We start from the raw sequence: 10,527 nt of genomic DNA, 5'->3' as shown, positions 1-10,527 counted from the left end.
GGGTGGGCTTTGAAATTTCCAGATCTAAGGCGGAATCTTCCTTGGGAAGTTCCTGCGTCTCAGATTGGATTTTCGCGACAGCGTCCAGCTCTGCGGCGGTCGCGTCTGCGTTACTTACCAGTGGGTTTCCGTCGGAATCGACGGTCTCCCCGATGAAGATGTGTATGCCGCCAACTGGGATGATGGAGAGCTTGACGGGGTCGGTTTTAGCCGGAATCCAACACTCATCCGGAGGGACGATCGGCAGATTTCCGGCGTAAAGAACACGCCCCACGGCCGATGGTGTCGTCGTAGCTTCCCATGGCGGAACCCTCCCGGTTCCGGCCTCCGGACGCCGCAGGCCCCACGGTGGGCGCCAAGCCGTCGTTGCCTAATCGACGGTACCTCGGAGGAGGGATCCTCACGAGGGGGAGAAGAAGTAGGGGCCATAGGGCGGAGTGCACACGGGACGGTGGTACGCGAGTTACCCGGCTTCGGAACACCCGCACGATGACGGGGCCTACTGCTGCTTGTCCGGAATTATCCGGGCGCTTTCGCGTTGTTACAATGAGTTGTGGTTGTGCCTCTAGGGCTCCCGGGATCCGGCTTATAAAGGCGCACGGATCTAGGGTTTACACGGAGAGTCCTAGCCGGATTACAGACAGCCTAACTACGGTACAATATCTTGCCGTGCACGTCACGGATCCGCCTTCCATACACGTCGTCCTGGATCCGGGTTCCTCATGGGCCTCCATGGATCCGGGTTACTCCTATGTCGGTACGGATCCGGCCTGCTGATCCTGGGCTCGGACTTCTTCCTTCATGATCAACGGCAAGCTCGGGCCGCCCGATGGGCCACATGCCTCATCACCGTCTGTGGGCCACCCGGGCTTGCCGGATCTAGGCACTGTCGATGGTACACCTATGAAGTATACCCACAACACACGGAAACTCAATACTTACGTGTTTCGGCCATTAGAAGGAGCCTTAGTGGGAACTTTATTTGCTTGGAACCATAAATATCTCACTAATGCTAAGAGCATCTTCAACAGAGGCTCTAAAATTCGGCGCTGTAAAAGTCGTTTACAGCGCGCTCGATCCGGATATAGCGCGCGGCGTTGGCGCGAGCTTCAGCAGAGGCTCTATTTTACAGCACAATTAAGAAGCCAAAAACAACACTTCGCCAGAGGCTGTAAAATAGAGCTCCACAAACAAGTTTTTTCAACGTACATACAACAAACAAGATCAAACATACCACAAATAAATCTGAAAAAAATCAAATAAATTTCAGAACTAGTACATTCCTAAAACAGATTTCAGATCGGAGTAGTCTATTATGAACATTGGAATGGAACAGTGAGCAGTGCGATGAATCAGTGCAGAAAATTTCGGTGCTGTAGTAGCTGACGAGTCCGTGCTTGACTCCGCGCTTGAACTCCCCGACGTAGGAGCTCCCGTCGGACTGTCGGAGCACGTCTGGCCCCGACGGCCGACGCCGTTGCTCTGCCCGCCCGACCACTCCCCCGCGTAGCACTCGCCCTCATATTTCCCCTTGCAGAAGAAGTTGTAGACGCCGGCGCCGGTGGTCGCGGAGGACGAGGAGCAGGACTAGCGCGAGCGGGAGGGCGAGCAGGACGAGGGCCGGGTGGGTCGCGGCGGGGCGGAGGCCGTGCGGGTGGTGGAGGTCCTTGGCCTGCCGCGGCTGCGATGGCCTGCGCCTTCTTGTGGTCGGGCTCGGGTCCTCGAGCAAGACGGCCTGGAAGGAGGAGCGGTTCGATACGGTCGGGGAGCGGAGGAGCGAGGACGGTGTGTGCATCAGCTTGCCGGCGCCGGGTCCGGGCCCGTGGCCGTCCACTCCCCGCCGCCTGGCGCGGCCGTCCCTCTCCTCAATTTCAGCTGCTTCTTCCCGCCGGAGGCCGCGAGCGCAGATCGGGTCGAGGGTGGAGCAGGGGAAGGGGAGAGACGTTTCGAGTCTTTTTCTTCGCGCGGTGGAAAAGATCGGGCTGAAAGATTACAGCGCGCGGTAGCCGGCGCACTAGATATGCCGCTTTGGATAGCGCAAACTGGCGCGCGCACTAAACTATTTACAGCGCGACCTACTTTACAGCGTCTGCTGGAGCGCGAAAAATGCGCGCAGCGCTGTATATTGACGGTTTTTTTAGCAGCGCTAGTTTACAGCTTCTGTTGGAGATGCTCTAAGAGCTAGCTACTCAGCATACTGAACAACCTACTTACTTTGTTCGGAGCAACAACATATTCTCTATAGCCATATGGAAGTAGATTTAAAAGTGAGCCTTCTAGTGTATATTTGACCTACCCTTGCACTACTGAGTTGTCCATCTCAACAACATTTTAACGATCCTATATTTTATATGCTACTAATTGTTTGGTGGCATATTGGAACAATTGTAGTTTGTTAAGAAACATAAGCTTGCCATGGATTGTTTTCTCTGTTGGGGAACATGAGCTTGCCGTCAAGACCGAGGGTAGCGCTCGTGTGGCGCCAATGCAGCTCATCTCACTGACAGTGTTGTCGGTTGCGTCAAACTAAACAGCCCTATGGACAAAGCCGAGGAAGTGAAGACAGTCTTGAAGTTTGGACAACAACCGATGGAGTTAGCTCGAGCAAGAGGAACATGAGTATGAAGAGTGCGGCAATGTTTGATTTCCAAAGTGTGTAACGAGCTATTTCTGGTTAACTTGTCGTGCACTAACAGTGTAGTAGGCGTACTAGTTTGTGTGGTCATGCTTATTATATAGGTCGTAATCATATCATGTCATGTTTACCTGTCTATCAAATTACCAACAGTGTTGGGTAACTGTTTTTGCCGACCAATGTTAAGTAACTATTTTTTGCTGGACACTGTTGGGTAACTTGAGCACTCAAAAAGAAGGTGTTGTAGCCATTCTATGGCGTTCTTGTTAGCTTAACAGAAAGACGTGCACGTCTGTTGCGGTGTCTCAGTTTTTTTTCTTACGGCAACAAAATACCCAACATTTACACTTATTGTTGCCTAAAATCAATAAAACAAATTGAACCAAACATCAGTGTTCTCATGCAAGCCGTGTCCAATGCAGTACATAACATGGTTTTTGCATGTGTCAGAGCGGGGCCCAACGATATATGCCGCACGGGAGGCAGAAATCAACGCAGCTTACCAAGCAAGCCCTTACTAACAAAGGGCCGGCAATAGTCTTTTCTTTTGAGCGGTGGCCGAAGGTGACCAAACAAAAAAGAATAGAGGCTGACAGAGCCCAAATTAGCATCAGAGGGAGCTAATATTGAGCTCGATCTTCCTCTACGACGACAGGGCAGAGGGGCGGCCGGCAGTAGCTTTGAAATGCGGAGCTAATATCTGAGGACTAAGCAGGCTACTGCTCTTTTTAAAAGCACCACAAACATAAAATTATCTCTAGCAGAAACGCACTAAAATACGCTCGCTCGCGGGAAAAATCATCAATTTTGCGCGTGTGATGGAAAAATGGCGCTCCAGCAGGGCTGTAAAATAGCGCGCGGCCAAAAAAAATGCAATGTGTAGCCAAAAGCAGTATCCAACGCTGCAAATTTGGTGTGCCGGCCACCGCGCATTACAAAATCGAGCCACGCTCGCGAGCACTAATTTCCACCCGGAACTTTCACCCGTGCAAACGGAACCGCCCCTGCTACCTCCCTGGTCGCCATCGGCGAGGAATCTAGCCGGAAACGGCCCACCTCCTATCGGAATCATGCCACAGCTCATCCTCCCGCGTGCCCTAGCACCAGCGCATTGTCGCCTCACCGATCCCCGGTCATGGCCGACCCTCTGCTTCAGCTCGTCGAACGCCGCCATCCTACTCTATTGCTCTCCTCCTCGCGCGCGTCTGCAAGGATCTCAGCGCCGCCTCCCCTCATGTCCTCGGCCTCCTGCTTGTGGCCGACCGCGCCCGACGGTTCGCCGCCTGGCCCTCCGTCGGCCACAGCTACCTCCTCAGTCGATTCCTGGACGAGGAGGAAGTGATGCTCGATCGATTCCTGCTCCGTGTTGATTGTTGCACATATGTTGATGACTCAATTGCTTTTTTGAAAACAAATCTTGGGTCTTTCTTGTAAATTTAAGAACCTGATTATCACACATATGTTGAAGATGCAATTTTGTGAAGCTCTATTTTACACCTCTGGTAAAGCGATGTCTACTTCGCGCTGCATTTTAACGCGTCTGATGAAGCGGCACACGGCCGCGCGCCCAAAAAGTGGATCCAGCGCGCTGCGGCGCCAAAATATAGGGAGAAATATTTTTATGTCCCTCAATTTTGCATGTCTATTGACTTTCAATTATGCATCAAAACTCGAATTTTACTAAACTTCTACAACCTTCGTTTGGAAATATATGCGAGTCAGCTTTATCTAAATTTTAAAAGATAGTTAATTCGCAACGGAGCTTGTTTTCATTTGCAAGGGCACGGGAAAGACCAAACTGCCCACACAGGCCATCTGGTCGAGCCGCACCTCGACCGACCACATCCGCGAGTCGCAGCTTAAACCCTACAGCTCGAGCCGGCGGCAGGCAATACGAACTCCGGTGGCCGCCGCCCGCTCCTCTTCCTGACAGGTTCCAGCGGGAGCGAGAAACCAAGCCATGAGCGGCAGCTGTGGCGCGGGGGCGCCCTTGCCGGCGGCGGGCTTGTACGGGGAGGGCGTGACGGCGGAGTGGCTGCGTATCTACGACCGGGTGGAAGCGCAGGTTGATGCGCTCTACGCCGACCGCGCGCGCATGGAGACGGTCGGGAGCGGGTGGGGGAAAGCATCCAGGCTTCGCGGGGACCAGAAGAACAAGTTCGCAGGTACCAAGAGCGCCGCCAACCCTGCCTTTGTTTCGTGACTCTGACTGCATTTGGGTCGATTTGGGTCAAATGCGCGGGGTTGATCCGTTAATTGGGCACCAATTGTGAGGAGCACTCTATGCTCGTAGATGGAACACGGCGCGCCATTAAACTGGACGAAAAATGCTGCTGGGTTGGTGGATGGAATGTTGAGCTAATCAGCCATACCATCCTTCGTTGTGAGGTTGAGGTTGCATGAAAATGTGGGAACACATCGATTTGTCTGTCTCGTAGACGCGTAATTGAGCAACATCCTCGAATGTGTAAGCTTAAAAAATGAAGAATTTCCCACTGTCTTATTTCCATCATGTGCTGTGCTGTCAAGTTTTGGAGCATGAGAAGGAAGTGACAGTTGTGAACACCTGTTTCAGTCTTTCTCTGCAGCTAGGCTAGAAACATCAAGGACCATCTGCTGTTGTGGGGCTCCTTACAAAGAGCAGCTACCAGTTTATTGTTTCATTTCTTTCTTTTTTCCACCATCTTGTGCCTTTTCGGCCGCTGTAATTTTGTTCCTTTGATAGGTTGACCTTCAGGTTACTTTTGAATGCACAAGGTTATATTAACGGTAGCTTCACAAGTTCATGGCGCTGTGGCGCCATTTTATTCTTCTCTGTTTTGTGTCAATTAATTAGCTATAGGTTTATCATGACCGGTCTAGTGCCGATTTTGTTGGGCATTAGCTGCCACAGCGCTATGTTGAAAACTGCCATTTAGTTAATTGACTATTTTTTATCACCGAACCAAATGTTATTGCTCCTGAAAAACATTGAGAACTACCCAGTCTGTATGAATTTGTATTGCTACTGATATGCTCCCACTGCATTCAATGTAGAACTACAAGAATGTGGCTTGGAGGATGTCGCAACTGGTGTAAATCTTCTTGCTCTGCAGAACACCGAATTTAAGGTACTTACAGAAACATAAGTTGCATTACTCAAAAGCAAGCCGTCCAGCTGTGCATCTCATAGTTCTTAATTACTGTTCTGTTTATGTGCTTTATTAATTGATTTATCTTGAAACTGAAGGAAGTCGAACGCTGTCCAGAGTATGGTGAAAACACTGCAGATCATGAGCACAGCGTAAGAGATTTGAGAGCAGAGGTTAGGAAACTGAAGGGGGGTTTTGAGACCCTGATGTTAGAAAAGGATAAGGAGGTTTCTGCCTTACACGCCGTGCAGGATTTTCTGTGGAACCAGTTGAGGACAATGGACAAAGACAACACCGCTCTCTCTGAGAACAGGAAATTAGAGGCAACACAAGCTATTGAAGAGCTTCAGAACAATCTAAAGGAACTGCAAGTGGCATCCCAAAAGAAGGATTGTGAGATTGGCAGGTTGCAAGGAGAGGCTGTTGCGGCCGCAAATAAACTGCAGGGAATGCACTACTTGGCCAAGGAGAAAGATAGAAAAATAGAACAACTCCATGGAGAATATGATTCGTTACTTGCTGGAAAGGATTTTGTGTGGAACAAACTGTGTAAAAAGGAGCAGGAGCTGCGGGGCTACGTCATGCTCCTTAAGGACAAGCAAGTGGAGGCAGCACAAGCGATCGAGGCAGCAGAGAAGCTTAGACAGAAGTTAAAGGAGCTGGGAGTGGCAGCCGAGAAGATGAAGAAGGATGATTAAAATGGCAGGTCGCAGGCAGAAGCTGGTGATGGCAAAACCATCCAGGCGTCCATCCCTCATCTTGAGCTCCAACACTTATCACGAAGTGGTGGCCTTTTGAGCATATCGGTGACTGACGCCATCAGTGTAATGCATGCGGTTAACAGTTCAGATACAATTTACAGTGTCAAGGCGAAGGTATTTGATCAGACGGGCTTACCCCCAGAACAGCAGCGGCTCTACTTCGCCGGCAGGCTGCTAGTGGACAGCCGCACCTTGGCCGACTACAACATCGGCTCAGAGAAGTGTACCCTTTATCTGGACCTCCACCTCCCATGGCCGAGAGATAGGATGCATGTACAGGTTAACACTTCCGGTCCTTTTGGGTGCAAGACCATCATCAGCGCGAAGGTTTGTTCTGCCACTACCGTCGACAGTATCAAGGAGAGGATCCACGATGAGACGGGCATTCCTCCGGACAGGCAGCACCTCACCTTGGACGGGAATCTGCTGAAGAATGGCCGCACCTTGTGGGAGTACAACGGCCAGGGTTCTTGTGATCTCGTTCTGCAGCTCCGCCTTCCAGATGGCAAGTGAGATGGATGGATGCATTTGCCATATGGGGTTCATTTCGGATGAGTAATGCTGTCATATGCCTTTTGTGGAACTGTCAATATAATGTTATGCAGGAAGTATTTGTTGGAATTACTCTCTGGTAGTATTACTTAATAGTAGTAGTGGTGGCTGATCGAGTCCTCTAAGCCAATTGTTTCGTAACAAACAGGTCTTTCTTAATCGGGCCTCTTGAGGGTGCAACTAATCTTTTGTTTTTAGTACTTATAGCTAGAACGCTTGTTTAGTCCTTTTGGCAAGTCATTAGTGTGAATGTGTGATGGGTGTTTATTGCTGAATCTGGTCACTTTGGTTCTCAGTGGAGTCAAAGCATTATGGATGCTGTTGTTCCATGCCCTATGTTATGTTTCTTGAGCACTGCTATACATACGATAAGTTCGATCCGATAACCGTACGATACTACTACTTTGGCAGCTTGACTTACACAAACTCTTCTCTGCCTAGTGCCTACACAAAATAACCACAGAACAGCAGAGATGCAACCGTACGAGCCCGTTCTGGTTGTACTCGGGGCGAAGACTGAAGCTCTCCTCTAGGAACACCTTGCAGCTGCCGGAGCACTCCTTGCACGGCACGAAACGGACGCCGCCGCAACCCAAACACCCCTCCAGCGCGATGACGCCTTTGCCGCAGAGGAGCTAAGAGCATCTCCAGTCGCGTCCCCTAAACCGTCACTCAAAACGCGCCGGATTGAGCGTTTGGGAGACGTGTTTCGTTCATGCCGCGTTTGGGGATGTCGCTCTCCAGTCGTTTGGGGGATGCTAGCGATGAGCCGCTGCTGCCGCTCGTACTCCGCCAGCAGCACCACCTGCGCCGCTTCCTCCGGCTCCTCCTTCACCTCCGGCATCGGGATGAGGAGGGCGCCACCGCGCCTCTCTTGATGCCGCTGCCGCCACGCCTCGTGTTGACGGGCGTCGCCGGTTCCTCCTTCACCTTGTATTTGGGGACGCTGTAGGGCGCCGAGCGGTACGAAGAGGACGCCGTCGATCGGGCCGGTCCTGATGAAGAAGAGTTCGAGGAGGACGAGTACGTCATCCTCCTCGGCTTCCATTGCGGTGGTCCTCCTCGAGGAGACGGTGACGGTAACGGTGGCGTCTCCAACCTTGGAGCGCCGTTGCGGATGCCGCAGATGACGTTCTCGAGGGTGCGCCCCGGAACGCCCCAGAATAGGGCGCGGCCGTCCTTGTTCCAGCTGTTGGGCCCGCCGACGAGCCCGTGGGTGCTGTACATCTCGACGTCGTACTTGGCCTTGAAGTACGTCGCCCACCAGTCGTCGTTGTTGTTGGCCCCCCATGTCGAATCCGCCCGCTCCCCAACGGTGAGTTGAGCCCGCCGGGCCTTGATGTCGTCCCTCCATTAGTCCATGCCCGGCTCGGCGGCGGCGGGATGCCAATACCGTTCACGGCCATCTTCCAGCCGCCGCTGCTTGGCAGCCGCATGTCCGGCGGGACTGGATATCGGGTGTGGTACAGCGCCCACGCCTCCGCCACGGTTAGGCTGCCGCGACCGAAGCCGTTCGCCGCGGCGATCTTGCGGGAGGACGAGGTCTATATTTTTGGAGCGACGAGGAGAAGATCTGGAAGGGGGGAGGCGGCGGCGACGAGAAGGTTTGGGGGCGGTGAGAAATTGGGACGAACTGCAGGGCGTCTTAATGTACAGCGGCGACAGCGGGTGGTTGCACGCAATAACGCCGGCGCGGACGGCCACGCAGCCATGCACGACGAGACGCATCCCTGCGTCTCCTCGAAACCAGGGACACCATTAACGTCGCTTGGAACCATAGGTAGGCGACGGGGTTTTAGCCTTCCGAGCCGTTGACGCGTCGGGCCCGCGTCGCTTCGCCTCGCTTTTCGTTGTGTCCGGCGTGCCCGGTGCGTCCCCTGTGGGACTGGGACGGGCTCGGGGCGCCGGACACCGTATCGGGCCGCGCCGGACAAAATTGGGCTTGGGGGACGCGGCTGGAACGGTTTTTTAATCCGGTGCGCCCCAAATAACTTTGAAAACGCTTTGGAGACGCGACTGGAGATGTTCTGACGATGCCCAACAGCACCATCTCGCAGGCCTTCCCGACTTCCGGTTGCTGTCCAGTGGGGAAAGTAGTTGCGAAACTAGAACACGGAGCGTCGTCGTACGGTTATCGGATGGAAAAGATCGTGTGTGAAGAAATTTCGATGTTTCTTTGTATCTCTCCCAGGCTCAACCCGAGGCAAATTTCTTCATGGATAAAATTGAAGCCTGAAATGTCAGTAGATTATATTGTCGCCTAAATTTACTTTGGACCCTGTTCAATTGGCTTTATTTACGGGGTGAAAAATAATTACCAAGAGACTGGGGCAAAAACCCCACAGTATTTTATTAAAACTCCACCCCTTCACAAAAGTTCAAAGATATGTACAACAAGAAGAAAGAAAGAAGAAAGATTACAATAGATTTTCAATCCAAGATTTGAAAATTTTAGTATGCTTGTCCTCGACCTAAAAGATCGTCGTCACATGCAAGGTCGCCTCATGAATGAAACTTCTGCGCCAAGATCTAAAAGATGGTCTGACATTCTGAAAGATAGTCTCATTCCTTTGCTTCCAAATGTGCCAACAAGCCTGGATGATCACTTAAGTAAAAAAAAAGGTTTTAGCAAATGCAGACCTTGCACTGATGAACATCTACTCAATATTATCCTCTTGTGTCCAGTCAATCTGCAAATATGTCCAAATTCTTCTGCGGAAATTACACTCAAAGGAGAGTTGAATCCAATCTTCTGTGATCTGAACATGGCATTAGAACACAAGTATATACATTTATAACATTCCTTTGCCCCCCCCTGAGCATATCTCTAGTGTTCAATCTATCACTAACAAGCAACCAGGCGAAAACTTTACTTCTCAACAACACTTTGCTTTTCCATATCCTTGAGTAAATTTTGCTGGTCGTAATATGATTGAAGCAATGCTTCTAAAACAAATTAGCAGCGCAGATGCCAACCTTCCATGCCAAACATCCTCCATTGGTAGATCCAAATTGAACGAAGCTAGGAATGTTTGCATTCTATTGTACTCGTCATAAGCTAGGCACAAAGAAGAGTGTAGCTCTGTCCTCACAAAGAACTAGTACGTCCTTTACGGATAACAAAGTGTAGTGCAAAAGAATGCAGCCTTGGAAACTCCTTAGCTGTTAAAATCCCATTCCAACTGTCATTCCAAAAAAAAATTGTATCTCGCCTATGGACATTGTATTGCCAAGCAGAGAAGAGATTGATCATAGATACTCTTGAATTTGATTTGATTCCGGTTCGTGCAAGCATGCGTGCAAACGAACAGGTACCTCTGCTCCTCGGCTTTTAAAAATCTTGCACCTTGAGCGATGGTGTGGCAGCTGACAATGCCGGCGCACATGGTCGCCACCGGTGATGAGCGGGAAAGAATGCGCGTGCGTGCAGGCCCAACGGTGCTGCTTA

This window comes from Lolium rigidum, chromosome 3 (assembly GCF_022539505.1).
Source record: "Lolium rigidum isolate FL_2022 chromosome 3, APGP_CSIRO_Lrig_0.1, whole genome shotgun sequence".
In the NCBI taxonomy this organism is placed as follows: Eukaryota; Viridiplantae; Streptophyta; class Magnoliopsida; order Poales; family Poaceae; genus Lolium; species Lolium rigidum.
Note: the sequence above shows the minus strand (reverse complement) of the source record.